Below are 16,313 nucleotides of genomic sequence, written 5' to 3' on the forward strand. Positions count from 1 at the left end.
GACAGCATCCTTCAAAAATGAAATTTGCACATGGTAGATACAACAACATGATAATGTGTCCTTGAGTTTTTAGACAAAGTATGGCTTCACTGATGACTCAAAAGCACAAAGCTAGATTGTGACATTGGGAAAAGCACCCTTAAAACGTTGGAAGAGCTTAGTCTGTAATCCAGAACATAGAAAGAATGTAAGCCACCTATAAACATATCAATAACTATTAAGCCACCTATACACCGCTATTAACAGCTATAAGGTGGCTATTACAAAGTTATTAGACAGCTATTAAATTGCTACTAGAATCTTGTCTAATAGTTAGCTATCAATAAGCTAGCAGAAAGCTGTTGGGTGGCAGACAATCATTAGACAATTATCAGTAAGCTATTAGGAGGCTATCTCTACTAGCTTTTAAATAGCTAATAGTTGTCTACAGCTATACCAGTGACCAGCTATAGTAGTCAAATATAAGATAGATAGCTATTAGATATAATTCTATTAGTAGGTAGCTATCAAATAGCTAATAAAAAACTATAAGGTAGCTATTACCAGTTTATTAGACAGCTATTAAATTGCTATTATAATGTTGTTTAATAGTTAGCTATCAAATGAGCTAGCAGACAACTATTGGTGGGTGGCTATTAAACAGTCATTAGAGAACTATGAGAGAGTAAGCTATCAGGAGGCTATGCCTACTAGCTTTTAGGTACCTAATATTTGTCTACAGCTATTATAGCAATGTCCAACTAGTAGGCAGATATAAGATAGATAGCTATTAGATATAATTATATTATGTAGCTATTAACAACTACTATTAGTTAGCTATCAATAGCTATAGCTGTCAACAACTATTAAAACTAGAAGATAAATAGCTATTCGATATCATTCTATGAGACATATAGCTATTAGTAAGCTATTACACTATTATTATTACACAACTAATAGATATATAGAGTTGTTAAGCTATTAGAGGCACATCTATTAATTAGTTACACAACATCTAATAAGTAGCTACTAGCTATATATAGGTATTGGTATAAATTAAGTGCACAACTATAATTGAACTAAGGTTTCTATTAGATTCATATCTATTGAATAGCTAAAATAGCTAGTTATTTATTAGATATCTAAAAGATATACAGCTATTAGACAACTATTACGTATATGTTAGGTGAGCATGTATTAATCAAGTCTTAGTTAGCTACACACTCTAGCTGTTAAGTAGCTATTGTCTATCTATTAACCAGCATAGCTAGTTACCTATTAGATATGCTACAGATATATACAACTATGAGAAAGCTATTAGGTAAATATTAGATGCACAGTTATTAAACAACTATTAGGCATACCTATGATACATCTAGTAGATGAATTGGGTGCTTGATGTAGTTCTTTCGACTAATTCTTTTTCGACATATGTACTTTTTGTTAGGGGAAACACGAGTCTGAGTTGTCCAAAAAGTGACCACCAACTTGGTTGTTTCCTATGACATGTGGAGAAAGACAACATGGAGTTGTCATTTTCAAGTTCCAATCAAGATTTTGCCACATAAAAGTTCCTTCTATCAACAAATAGTAGCTTAGAGACATCAGTGAGTTTGAGGCCAGCTGACTCCTCTAATTCTTTTGAGTTTAAGAGCATCATCAAGGCAGACCTTTTGAGGAATAATTTATCCCCAGACTATGGCTTCTTCAAACTTTGGAGCGTGTTGCGAATATTTGCTCTATGAGCGTTGTTTGAACATCTTTCTGGTGCCTTGGAGCGTGCCTTGGAGCTGTGTCTTACAAATCTTTTAATGATGGATCAAGGATTAGCTGATTGAAGATGTCTTCTTAGTGGCCATGTCCATTCCATTTGTTTGCGCACGATGAAAATACCGCACAATCTCTTTGGAAATTTCTGCTCTTCTTTTGCCATCAACGGTCTCTACATGGTCCCAGTTTCTTGCTTCCTCTGCTTTTCTTTTGTTTCTGGCTCTTTGTTTTCTTTTCCGTTGTGCTTCATATTCCCTAATCAACTTACGTTCCTAGGATGGGAGTGCATTAACCTGTAACATATAAACTTATGTTAAATCCCCACTTTTGCATTGCATAGAAAGAGAGAGAGAGAGAGATAGAGAGATCATCAGTGTTTAGACCTACAAAGTTTCAACCTCTTCCAACTCTTGTAGTTGCACCATGTTTCTCTTTTGTGTATTCAGCCAGCCAGACATAGAAAGAGAGTATTCAGTTGTCTCTGTGTGTGTGTGTGTGGGGGGGGGGGAGAGAGAGAGAGAGAGAGAGAGAGAGAGAGAGAGAGAGTAACCATTTGTGTGTGTGTGTGTGTGGGAGGGGGGGAGAGAGAGAGAGAGGGAGAGGGAGAGGGAGAGGGAGAAATGCAAGCTTTGTTTGTGTGTGGGCACACGATTGTGAGAGAGAGAGGGAGAGAGGGAGAGATAGAGAGAGAATCAGAAAGAAACTCCAGCCTGCGCGGCGGCGAGCGAACGTGGGAGAAGGGAATCATGAATTGTAAAACGTAAAAGTTTGAATAAACTCCACCCCCCCCCCCCCCCGCACGTGGGAGAAGGGAGTCATGAAGGTTTGAATTGTAAATTAGAATTGTGACGTTTTTTCGTAGAGTAAAATGGATTTCTTGAAATCTAGCTTTACACCTTTCAAAGAGCTAGTTCACTACCCAAATAGCATTGTCCAAGACAGCTTTTTTGTACACATATTCATGTTTCCATCCCTAGACATAGGTTAGTTAACACTGGGTGATGCTTTATTCATAATTCTGAATCTCAATAGGTTTCTCATGAGTTTTTCAAGATTGTTAATAATTTGTATTATTTTTAATCATTTTTAATAAATTTATTTGGACTAAAAATATATTAAAAGATCTTTAAAATTTAGGAAACATAACCTTTAAAATAGTAAAACTTAAGAGTCAATTTTTTGAAAGTTTGCAAAGGTTTTAGGTTTAGAAAATTGAGTTTAGAACCACTGTCATGGCCATCTTTATCATAGAATAGATTAATTTTATAACCATAAAGTCTAAAAAATACTCGAAAAACTATAGAAAAATCCCAAATGGTACTAGGGTTAGTAAATTGGGATTAAATAATGAAGTGATATGTTTTAGATAAGAAAGCAAAAATTTTAAAGTAGAGATTATTAAGAAAATGATAGTTTAATGGGAAAGAGTTCTAAAATACATATAGTTTCAGTGTAGTCGAGTCTAGTTGATTGAACTCGATCTAGTCCTCATAGATTAAGGAAAATAGGATCATTTTAAGAAAGAATTTTAATCAAGATCTTACAAAGGAATAGATCAATATCCATCTCTATCATAGAATAGATTAATTTTGTAATCGTAAAGTCTTGAAAAATACTTTAAAAAAACTATAGAAAAATCCCAAATGGTACTAGGGTTACATAATGAAGTGAGACGTTTTAGATAAGAGAACAGGAACTTTAAAGTAGAGGTTATTAAGAAAATGATAGTTTAATGGGAAAGAGTTCTGAAATACATATAGTTTCAATGTAGTCAAGTCTAGTTGATTGAACTCGATCTAGTCCTCATAGATTAAGGAAAATAGAATCATCTGAAGAAAGAATTTCAATCAGAATCTTACAAAGTAGATTTTAGAAGAATTTTTTCCCCAAAAAATAGCATTGCTAGAAGTATTAGAGAAAGATCTTAACGGAGAGTTAGGCATTTGGTTCTCCATCATGAAATAGGAAGAATGAGAATTGGGATATTGTTTCCCAAGCTTATGTACATTGTTGATGAGTGATGGGATTATACTCCCTATCTACATTCTGGCAAGATGACCCCTATTACGAGTAATAGAAATCATGAGGGAGACAATTCCATGAGTTGGACTACTTGCAAGCTACTTTCCCTTGATTGTAAAAAGGATTATTTGCATTGCATAATCATTAAAATGAGCATTGAGCATGAATAATTGGTTCCAGGTTGAGAACTTCCGAGGAGATCGGTCTGAGGGCGCATTGTGGGATACTGACCCTTCCTGTAGTGGCGTAGGGTGTGTGCCCCTAGCATAGTTTAGGTGAGGGATGGGAGAAGCAGCCCATGGATCCTGCAGGGGGACATGGCCCATGGTCAGGCACTTCTGCGGGAAGACCAGTCTAAGGCATAGTCTAGGTAAGGGACGGGAGAAGCAGCCCATGGATCCTACATGTGTCGTCTACTATTAAGGTGTGTCGTCAGACCTAATAACGGTTTATAGTGTGATGCCCACTCAATAATGACCGGATGGCTTTTCAATGAGTTTCTAATAAGTCATCTACATCGTACTTCCACATACTTACATAGCATTATGTGCAAATCATTTAGCATCAAATAAGTTGTCATAATTTACATTGAGATAAAGAACTCTTCTAGAAAGAATTGTCTTCGTATTTTACGAGCATGTGAGTAAAGAAGATTGGATGTGTGGGTAAATGTGAGATCCTTTGACCCAGTAGTCGGGTGAGCTAACCCATGGTGTTGATGAGATCGGGGTTAGGATCTAACAAGAGTTGAAAAAGGATATATAAACTAGAAAGTGGTGGTGGTAGGGTGGACCCAAAGGATCCGAGTACTTTCCAAGATGGAAATGAAACATTTCTTTTGGAAAAAAATTTGGTGTGCAAATTTTAAATAGAAACGACAAATGGGTAAGGCTATTACGAAATTAAAGTTAGAAAGTTAGAAAAGGGTACAATAGCTATAGAGATAGCAGTCGCTTCCATCAAGCAAGGAGTATGGCCACCTAGTGACTTAAGCTACTAGCCGATCACTTGCTTGTGAGATTTGATGTGAGGAACCTATCTAGTAGGGTAAGTCCTTGGAGGAATCATCGACTCTAACCACCATTAAGGCTTCTTTGGACATAATGACTAGAAGTCTGACTAAGATGCTTGATGGTGGCCGAACATTGTCTGAGCCCCGAGTGGGGGATCTACTACTTAGAATAATGGACATAGAGGGAATTCTAGTGGATATTAAGATCCTCACATTTTTTATGTCCCTACTCTACAGCACCGGAAGTCCTATTGTGCATTTTTTATGCCTCTTCTGCTCACCATGTAGCACGACACATGGGTGCATTTATCTTATGCTTCTTTCATGAAGCAATTTACATGGTCTTCATCAAACACCTTCACATGCATGACTTGTGGAACTTTCGACACCACATATATGATCCAAGGTGCTACAACACCCACTTTAGGATCATGGGGTTCATCGATAGTATCTTCCTTGAAAAATATGCATGAGCTCCAAGTGGCATTGGCTTGGAAATGACAACGTAAAAGGATCTTCATTGACATCAAGGGAAGACTCTTCTTCCTCAACTTCATCCTTTTTAATTTGAGTCAAGGGTTCTCTGCTAGGGATGTCATGGGTTCTCTCCCAAGTTTATCCCCCCCAGAATCTAATTATTTTTTATGTATTTTGGATATATTGTAACACCTTGATGCTATGAAAAGAAAACATGTATTCTTATCCCAGTTAGTCAAGGGGGTAACTAAGCAATAATCTCACCTTGGATTATAAGCTAATTGAGGGAATAGCATGGCTGGGAGGTGCAATGGGCATGGCTAGGTCGCCTGTCTATAATGATATGATGGAGTTGGAAGTTGGCTGCTTATCATCTTCACTGCAAGGAGGGGTGTTGGAATAGTCAAAGTCTTAGTGGTACGAAAGGTTATTAAGGTCTTTTGGTGTGAAGGTTATTAAGGTCTTTTGGTGTGAAGACATTAGGTGTGAACCACCTCTTATTAAGGGACAAAAGATAATGACCTAGTGCCTATTAAAGCGTCAAGTCTTAGGCATATAATTCATTCATCATCGTGTTGGAATAGTTTAAGTCTTAGTGGTGTGAAAGGTTATTTAGGTCTTTTGGTGTGAACACATCAGGTGTGAACCACCTCTTATTAAAGGACAAAAGATAAGGACCTAGTGCCTATAAAAACATTGTACATGGTGAAGTCTTAGGCATATAATTCATTCATCATCATGTTGTGCAGTCACTCTCCCTCCATTGTGCTCTCTCTCTCTCTCTCTCTCTCTCTCTCTCTCTCTCAAGCACTATGTAATCTTAACAACAATAATGCACACCACCTTCATTGTGGGTAGATGCCAAATGAAAATGGGATGGACTCATTCATCAACACCATCAAATGCCCCCCTAGGAGTGCTTGCAAATGGACTCGACACTTACACAACCTTGTGAACTTGCCCGCATGTCATAATAAATATGCTTTTAAGGTGCAACAAATTTCATTTTAAAGTGCAACAAAAAATTCATGTTGGGTGCCTATTTCTTAAAGTTCAATCACATGCACTTTAAATTGGCTAGTAAAAGAGTCTATTGTGAATCCTTGGGTTTAGTAATCAAACCTTAGGATAACTCCCTCCTTAATTAATTGTGAGGAGAGCATATTTCACAATTTCGTGAGTGTGGATTAACTAAATGGTCACTTAACCTTAGACTAAAACGTAGAGTCGACCATATCTCATAGCATGCACCTCTCCTAGCACAAAGACTCCATCCACCACCACTACCACGCCTTTCTTCCTCTCTCCATCCCACCTCACTTCCCCTCGTCCTATACCATCCCAAGGACCCCAAGAGACGATAACATGCAGCAATCCCCTCTTCACCCTCCTAGATATATGAGAGAAAAAAAGATGCAAAAGATCTCAAGAGTGAGTGAGTGTGTGTGTGTGTGTGTGTGTGTGTGTGTGAGAGAGAGAGAGAGAGAGAGAGAGAGAGATCTTTTCAGCACACTTCTCAAATCCGACAATTTCAGGTCCTTGTAATTCAAACCAGACGTCATTGTTTTTAACCTTCGAAAATTGAACAATGTAACTAATTCAACAATGTAAAAAGAAATTCAATGCCCTCCTATTTATTACAAGGTTAATACTTGATGATCTATTAAGTTACAAGATCAATTAAGATCCAGCACTCTTTCTTGTAGAGAGGTCATTCAATTTCAAGTGGCACCTCCTTGGAACTTAAGACACGCCCACATCATACCCCACTGCTCTCCCAAAGCAAGGTTCTAGTATCAACAATACAAACTCATGGTTCTTACAGGCATTTTGTGGCAGCCAGAAGCACCTCCAACACAGTAGAGAGGCCAAATTTTGCTTGTTTTTAAACTAATCTTCATTAAAGTAAACTCTACTCTTGCAAAATTTTGGTGCTGAAACCATTAGACAACGATCCAAAGGGCTGCATGGAAGCCTCAAGCTTCAGAAGAGATTACCTTGCATAAAGATAGAAGCCACAAATAGAATAGGACGTGTATTTAGGGCCAACACTGTCGATTATCCCAAAAAAGTGTTAACATACAAAAACCTGTTAATAGTACGATTTTAAATAGGGACCCAGAGCTAACACAGGGCCATAAACCTTAGCAGAGTAGCATCACATTACAAAGAGAAAAGGAAGAGATAAGCCAACTGTCAAGAACTCTGCCACCCAAACACGGTGTCGAAGCAGCCGATACCATCAAACTCTGGCGCAAGCTTCGCAATGCTAAAACGAGACATTAAGCTTCTTCTTTGTGCAGGAGCTGGAGATCTGTGGTTGGAATCCGGCTGTTGACAACTTTCATGATGAGCCTGCAATCCATTAAGCAGCCGAATATCAGGCATCTTACACACAAGCTTCTGGTCAGAGATCTGACTAGACTTCAACAGGCAATATTGTCTGCCTTAGGAAAGTTTGCCACCCATTTCTTTTTTCATGTTCCACATATCATCATGCTGCAGAATGAAAAAACCTGCACACTAAACACTTAATGGTAGTTTGTAGAACAAAGATCAGATGGCAAGTTGCAACCATCACATGCACCAATATAATGGCAAACATCCAACAAGCAAAGCCACCGGATTATTTGATCAAAATTGCATAATAATATGTAACGCTAATGGAAGAGCTGTAATTGACGTCTAATCAAGCAGGTAAATGAGCTTTCAGCAGAAAATATCCCCCATAAACTTTTTAAATTGTTATGGGATCTTAACCCTAGAGGTAATCCACTGTAAGGTTGATGTGTTCAAGCCATAAGCGCTCAAGCCCTAAGGTTAATCTGCTGAAACCCAAAGGTTGATCTGATAAAAAGCTAATGTAGGTCTGCGCATACCCTAATCTGCCCCTAAGGTGAATATGCTCAAACGTGAGGTATATCTGCTCAAACCCTAAGATTAATGTGCTCAGACCCTACGATTTATCGGCTCAAAACCTGGTATTTCTCTGCTTAAGATGCGAGATTATTCTGCTCAAACCCTGCACAAACCCGCTTAAGATGCGAGATTATCCTGCTTAAACACTGCTGAAATGGAATATAGAAGAATAAAAGCATACCTGAGAAGAGGTTTCTTGAGCAGCAGGAACGGAGGCGGCGGGGGGGAAATCGCAGAAGCGAAGCAACTGCACCTCAGACGTGCAGAGGGCGCCCATGGCCCCTGTGGCAAGGCCTGCGAAAGACCCAAAAGTGGCCATCTTTTCTCTCTCAGAATGAGAGAGACAGAGCCTCTCTTTCTGCAAGGCAGTGAAGACACCGAACAAGAACAGAAGGAAGACAAACCTGGCACAACTCATCTCTTTATACAAGGGGATTTTTTTCCAAGTTTTTTTTTTTATATGAAAATTTAGTTTTCCAAAAGTTAAGCTACCCACTACCAAAAAAAAGAGGGGTTTTTTTATTTACTTTTTGGAAAATTTAGTTTTCCAAAAGTTAAGCTACCCACTACCAAAAAAAAGAGGGTTTTTTTATTTACTTTTATAAACAATTTTTTGCCTACCTTAATTTAAAATTAGTTATTATACAAAAAATATATTTACATTCAGCCACATAAAAGGGTGGCCCTTAAAGAGGAATCTCATGTTTAAATATATTTTGGTACTTCTTCTCTTCTACTTTTCTTCTCCCCCTCTCATTAGTTAATTTAAAATTAGTTATTATACAAAAAATATATTTACATTCAGCCACATAAAAGGGTGGCCCTTAAAGAGGAATCTCTTGTTTAAATAAACTTGCAAAAAGTTCAAGCTAATCTTTTTTTTTAACCCACAACCCCAAAAAAAAAATCAACAAGATTCTTTTGGGCCCAAAATGTTATGTTATGTTTATTAGCATGCCCTTATAAAGGAAGGCCTTCAATCCTGCTCACCTGCTAGCTATTTTGTTATTATTTGAAGTACAAAAAATCAGGGTATGTGCTTCAGAATTTTGTCATCATGTTGTATCTCTTATGATATTATATTGCTATGATGTAGCAATTGATACTTGCCAAGTTGCACTAAGATGCTAAACTTGGTTTAGGTGTATGCTTCTAGTCTCCAGCCAGTAACATGGGGTGTCCCATGTTACATGCATCTTTGCTTTTTAAATGCATGTTGAAAGGTGTTTGCATGAAAAAAATGAAAAAGCTTACTCAAGCTAAAATTCATTAAGTTATTTTTTGCCTTAGCAACAACAGTTTAAACTCTTCCTTAAGCAACACATAAATACCAAATCTTTTATTATCTTTCATCTACTATTCATGATTACCTTTTCAACTACTATTCATGATTCCTTATTGAGGGGTTTTATGTTCATAGCATCTTTTACTACTAGAGCCCCCTCCACTAGTTTACCTTCCTACCTTATAAGTACTATCAAAATCTTTTAGGAATTCTTGAAGGGGACCTACATGTAACATTGCAGCTCATATATGTATACTTTCTTACTGGATGATGAATTTAATTCAACCTCTTGAGCAAAAGTCTCTCTCTCTCTCTCTAATACTTTAGAAAATTAACTGCATGCCTATAGAGAACCATTCTTTTGTTTAAATATGTTGCTCTCCCCAAGGCATGGGTTTTATGCAACTTCTTTGGCTTTTTTCCCTAGTTCCACATTCCTCTATTGATGTGCCAAAAGCGGCCTTTGAGAGGGAGGCTCCATGACAACAAGGGGGACTTCTCTTTATGCATCTATAGTGGTTTTAAGATTCTAAAAACTTCATGTATAGCAAGTTGTATAGCTAATCCAAAAGACATTACAAAATGGACGACCTCACATGAACTCAAATTATGTCTTATAAAGGAGAAAAGAGGTATTACACTACAAAGATAAGAGTGTCCACACCCTTAAGACGACATTGGTATACATTTCATGTGTTAATGTATCAATATATATCTCGATGGATATTCAAAAAAAGTGCAAGATGTAGTGTTCGTAATGTTAAATTTATGGTGAGTAAAAGCCTAACAACAAGTCCATAACGAAGAGCTTTAAAAAACAACTCACTCTCACCAAAATGAGAGTGAGCCCCAAGTAGAACAAGCTATATAGTTTTAAAAGCATTTAATGCACACATGCTTTGCGCAGGATAGTATAACTCATGTGTGTAGAGCATAGCCTGTGGCTAGTACTTTACATGTTGTAACCCATAAAACCTCCTCACCTTTTTCCCTTTTGAATTTAATGATAAGGGTAAATGGACCCAACAATGATACACATTTGGGAGAATCCTTGCCTTTTTTTTAAGTGCACACCATAGAGACCAAGCTACCTTGCTTGAAACTAACTCCTACTTCACAAAAAAAATAAATAAGAGAGTGGTCCTTTTCCATTCACCAAAATGCAAACCCAACTTCCAACATCTCTCCTTTGGGGATGCATGGCCATGCCACCTTCTATCCCCTACCTCTCAACCTTAAGGTGGGTTAGTAGGTAGATCTGAGCTAAGAATCATGAGTTCCATCATCCACAATTCCTTGATTCACCTATGGAAATATTTGTATTATGAGAATCACACTCATGTCCCCAACTCACACTCATATACATTTCATACAAGGTTTTTACATCGCTATATAGCTTTATGAGCATTTAATGCACACATGATTTATAACTCATGTGACTAGAGCACAGCCTATGGCTTAGGCTTCCTCAACCACCTATGACACTATTTATATTATGAGAATCACATTCATATACGTAACTCACACTCATATACATTTTATACAAGGTTTTTACATCACTATATAGCTTTAAGAGCATTTAATGCACACATGCTTTAAAACTCATGTGACTAGAGCACATCATGTGGCTAGCACTTTATATGTGACCCATAAAGGCTCCTCACCTTTTTTCCTTTTGAACTTAACGATAACAACAAATAGACCCTATATTGATACACGTTTGGGAGAATCCTTGCCTTTTTTTTTAAGTGCACACCATGGAGAACAAGCAGCCTCCCTTGAAACTGTTAATCCAGAGAACTTCTAGATTGACAGCCTCCCTTGAAACTTCTACCTTGCAACAAAATAAAAGAGGAGTCAACCTTTTCAATTCACCAACCTGTTAATGTGGAGAACTCTTGCCTCGCACAAACAAAATAAAAGAGGAATCAACCTTTTCAATTCACCAGCCTATGAATGTGGAGAACGCTTGCCTTGAAGCAAAATAAAAGAGAGAGTCAACCTTTTCAATTCACCAATATGCAAACCCAAATTCTAGAATCTCTCCTTTTTAAGGGTGGTTGGTCATTCCATATCCTAATTCCTACCTCTCTCCTTTGGGGATGCATGGCCATGCCATCTCCCAATCCCTACCCACCCAATGTGCGTTAGTAGTAGGCAGACATGGGCTAGGAATCCTAACTCCTACCTCTCTACTTTGGGGATGCATGGCCATGCCATCTCCTAACCCCTACCTACCAACCAATGTTCTTTATTAGGCAAACGGGGGCTAGGAATCCTACCATCCACAATCTTGGTGACCTAGGCTTCATCGACCCACCTATGGCACTATGAGGACTCTCATAGTCCACAATCTTGGTGACATGGGCTTCCTCTACCACCAATGGCAATCTAATATTCTTGGGACACATGGTTCTCAAGTTTTGAGGATTGAATGAACCTCGATGAATGGGTATGGAAGTTGCCAAGATTCTAGGTCTTGTGTTTAGTCTAAAACTACCACCATTTGGTAGATTGGATCCACTAGTTGATAGGGTAGCTGATCAACCTATCATATGACCACCCCAAGGGGTAGTATATCAAAATAGATTTGGCATCTTTCATCATGTTTGATCATCAGTCTTGATACCTACTTTTACCTCATTGTACACCCTTCTTTTATATTGCACATAGCCTCCATCTTAGTGTCTCTCTCTGAGTTTTCAATCTAAGCACTCTTTTAACCTATTCAATGCCTTGATTTGGTCAACGAGAGCCAATGGTCAATATGGGAAGTACTAATGTAAGAGATTAGGGTTTAGGCTAATATGTGTAGAAATCAAAGCTTTAGCAAAGGGACTAAGCTCACGAGCAGGCCTCTAACTTATTGACCGAGCACCTCGAGCACCCAAGATGGTTCCACATGATGAAAAGCACCAATTTTTAGGTTAAACACATTGATTAGGTATACATCGACTAAGGACATATTCTAAATGCTCAAAGATCAAAACCCAATGGCATGATGATGAGAAGATAATTCTAGCTTAGAGCCTTGTTTTGACAAATATTTAAAATATTGGCAGTTGTAATGGCACTAAGGTATGCACATGCCTAGGCCACATTTTCTTAACTATAAGTTAGGAGAATAAGGAGTTAAACACTAGACTAGATAATAAGTGAGTCTTAAGCAACAACAACGACAAGTGTGAACATCCATAAATTTAGTTGTATATACGTCAAAATCTTTGCACTCAATAAGGAGTTAAATACTAGACTAGAGAATTGGTGCATTTTAAGCAATGAAAAGTGTGAACATCCATAAATTTAATTGTATGTGAGTCAAAATCTCTACACTCAATACACTTTTTACATCCCATTTTAAACTTGTGAGCTCTTCCTGTTCTCTTGGCCTAATGTGGATGCTTCAAGTTCTTTTTCTGATGTGTTGCTTGCTCGAAATCTCTTGCTACATGATATTTATAGACATTGGTACTCTTATGTGTTGATTTGGCAAAGAGGAAATTTGACACTTATGTAAGTGTGGAAAGTTTGTGTAAGCTTGCCTTGAGTGAGTGAGCATCTCGGGCTAAGACACATCCTTGAGCAAAAAGTTATCTAAGTATAGATATCTAAGTATGAAACATGAATCGACCTAGGGAGAAGAAGGAAAGGAATGCAAGGAGTGAGAATATAGTAAAGGTCGTATGAGAGAGAAAAGGTTGAAACTCTTGTGAAGGTAAGATGGTAGAGCAAACTTTCTTGGGGTTTTCTTTGTGTATCTTGGAGTAGAGAATGCACAAGGAGGCATAGCCTTGTTAGGGGTAAAGAAGAGAGGAGAGTGGAAAAGGCTTGTTTTCTCTACACAAACTTGGTTCTCTCTCTCTCTCTCTCTCTCTCTCTCTCTCTCTCTCTCTCTCTCTCTCTCTCTCTCTCTCTCACACACACACACACACACACACACACACACACACTCCATAAAAGTGATGTGAAAAACTTATGTCATGACATCCTTGAAGCTTGGCTTGAGGTTATGAGTCTCCCATTCACAAAAACAAAAAAAAAGAATATCACATATCATGATCACCTTTTGATTACTACCTTGGGGTGTCCCATGTTGCATGCATCTTTGCTTTCTTGAAGCTATTAAAGGATGTCCATCCTGCTTACATGCATATTAAAAGGTGTTTTGCATGGAAAAAAATAGCGATAGTTCAAATTCTTCATAAGCATAAATGGAAAAAAATAAATACCAAATCTTTTATATTTCATCTACTATTTATGAGTGCCTTTTCATCTAATATTTCATCTACTATTCATGAGTGCCTTTTCATCTTATATTTCATCTACTATTCATGGAAATAAATAAATACCAAATCTTTTATTTTTCATCTACTATTCATGAGTGCCTTTTCAACTAATATTCATGAAGGGGATTTTATGTTCATAACAGTGATTATTTCTTTTACTACTAAATCCCTCTACTAGTTTATCTTCCTACCTTATAAGTACTATCAAAATCTTAATAGTAATTCTTGAAGGGGGCCTACTTGTAACATTGTACTCATATATCTATGCTTTCTTACTAGATGATGAGCTTATATATCTTCCTACTTTATAAGTACTATCAAAATCTTATAGGAATTCTTGAAAGGGGCTTACTTGTGCCTACTTGTAACATTGTAGCTCATATATCTATGCTTTCTTATTGGATGATGACCTCAATTGAAGACATTCCTTTCTACGAGCACAAGTAGCTCTCTCTTGCTAATTGCATTTCCAATGGCGGTTAACTGGGTAATTGGCTTAGGCAAGCCCACCAACATATTTTTCAAAGGCTGTCTAAGTAAAGCAAGTGGTCATCATTCACCAAGTTATTTCAAAAGAGTCACCTATAATTTTTGAACCGCTCGGGCTATGGAGTTGTGAGAGGAGTTGTCCAAGAAAGCTTTTATGTGAGAGGAGTTGTCCAAGAAAGCTCTTACAAATAACAATGTAAGGAATGAGAACACACACTTCCCTTGTGCAATCTTAGAGCTCTTATGTGCCTCTTGTTCTCTTATCCTCTTGCTAGTGTGTGTGTGAGAGAGAGAGTGTGTGTGTGTGAGTGTGCTTGCAGGATATTGAGTTGCACCACCATGGCTATGAAGCTGTGAGAGGAGTTGTCTAAGAAGCTTGCAAACAACAGTGTGGTGAGTGACAACCACTGGGAAGAGAGAAAGGATTGGTCTCTGCTCAAGAGGTTGTAGGGCCACCCTTGGGAAGCTCAAGACAGGCTGGTTTTGCATCCCCCATGACTTGTAGATGAGTCTCTTGCTTTCTCTTTTGTTGAGCCTCATGGGAGTTGTGTTCTACAGAGCGAGTAGGTTAAGACAAGCTTAATATTGGTGCCGTCGAGGCAAGCCAAGTCTCAATTCTTTTTCCTCTTCCATTGCTCTTTCTTGTATTTTCTTCTATCTTTTTTACACTGTGTGCATAACAGTGGGGTTAAGGTGAAGAAGAAGGAGAAGGAAAGGGTGAGGGAGTTGTTTCTGTTAAAAATAATAAATAATAAAAAACATAAAATGTGATAACTTCTAGTAGAGAACCCAATTTTGCATAGTAATTGCAAATATGGATTCTTTGTTTTTTGTAGATAACTTTTAACTATTTGATCGCCCTAATTAGAGATCGGAGTCAAGAGTTGAAGTGACCATGTCCGAAAGGTCACTGGCCAAGTGCTAAAAATAGTAAACTAGGTTTAATAGGTTTATGTTGATGCGAGAATTGCCCCGGCTTGCTTGCTTTTTTATTTAGAGCCCATAAGAACCCCAAAAGCACACTTGCTATTTTAAGTGAAATTGCTTTTTAAGAAAAATAAAGTAAAAAAAGAGAGATTGGTTTCAAACTGTTGTCCAATCCAGGGCCAATCATCCTTGTGCACATCTAAATAGCTATTTATGCACGTGAGAAGTGGTCGAGTGATCGCTGGCTCTTTGGGAAGTGCATCAGACAAAGCTTCACATGCTCTTAAGGTCAAAAATCTGCAGTTCCTTGAACTGTGATAACTTCTGGAAGGGGACCTAGTTTTGCACAGTCTTTTTAGATTTGGAATTTTTGTTTTTTGTAGATAACTTTTGACTATTTGAACACCCTAATTGGAGTTTTGAATCAAAAGCTATGACTCAATCAAGTCGACCCTGTCTATAAAGGTGTAATTCTAAAGGGCTTCAAGAGCTTCCAAGATTGGCTCTCTCAGTCACACCAGGCATCCAAACTCAGTTCTGACTTTTGCTTGGTGTTCCTAACCCCAAGGACCATGACCCTACCAAGTATGGTTCTAAACTGCCAAAATTAGAAATTTGTCATTTTGAGCTTCCTAGGCCAACTGGGCAGAATAGAACTGCTATAAATAGGAAGGGGGAAACCCAATTAGGCATTTAAAGTGCCAAGCCTTTTAACAACAGGATGTGGACTACAGCCATACCTAACCATGTACAGATTAGACTTTATTTGACTTGCGCACTCCAAAACGGACCTTGCACGCTTGCGTGGCTGAAAATTTAGTTCATTTTGGAACTAATTTCTGCCCATGTTCGCTTGATTGTAGTTCCTAGATTAATTGAGGGCTTGGGGCGAGCACTTAGTTGGTAGTAGACCTTACCTAGCCCGACAATCTTGCTTAAGTAGAGTTGGCATCTTGCTGACAATACGAGAATATGGGCTGGTCGTAAACCCTTCCGCAAGAGGGTTGAAAAGTTCCTGTTTCATTCCTATGAGCCAACAGAGCAATTTCCTAAGGAATAGAGTTTACCTAGCCTCTAGTTGCATTCCGGCTAGGTATCTGTCAAATTTGGTTCAGTCCCAACTTCATTAGTCTAATTACTATTTTTA

General features: G+C 38.0%; 1 long non-coding RNA gene across 1 annotated transcript; it reads right to left on the minus strand.

Moving 5' to 3' along the window:
* Nucleotides 1–7,298: 7,298 nt before the first annotated feature.
* Nucleotides 7,299–8,581, minus strand: LOC147617224 (uncharacterized). The gene is made up of 2 exons (XR_015262400.1): nucleotides 8,361–8,581; nucleotides 7,299–7,615 (listed from the first exon to the last, which is right to left on the minus strand). It is a non-coding gene; the product is annotated as an uncharacterized LOC147617224 (long non-coding RNA).
* Between the last annotated feature and the right edge of the window lie 7,732 nt (nucleotides 8,582–16,313).

Source organism: Cibotium barometz, chromosome 37, assembly GCF_041138505.1.
Source record: "Cibotium barometz isolate CiBa-2024 chromosome 37, ASM4113850v1, whole genome shotgun sequence".
Classification (NCBI taxonomy): Eukaryota; Viridiplantae; Streptophyta; class Polypodiopsida; order Cyatheales; family Cibotiaceae; genus Cibotium; species Cibotium barometz.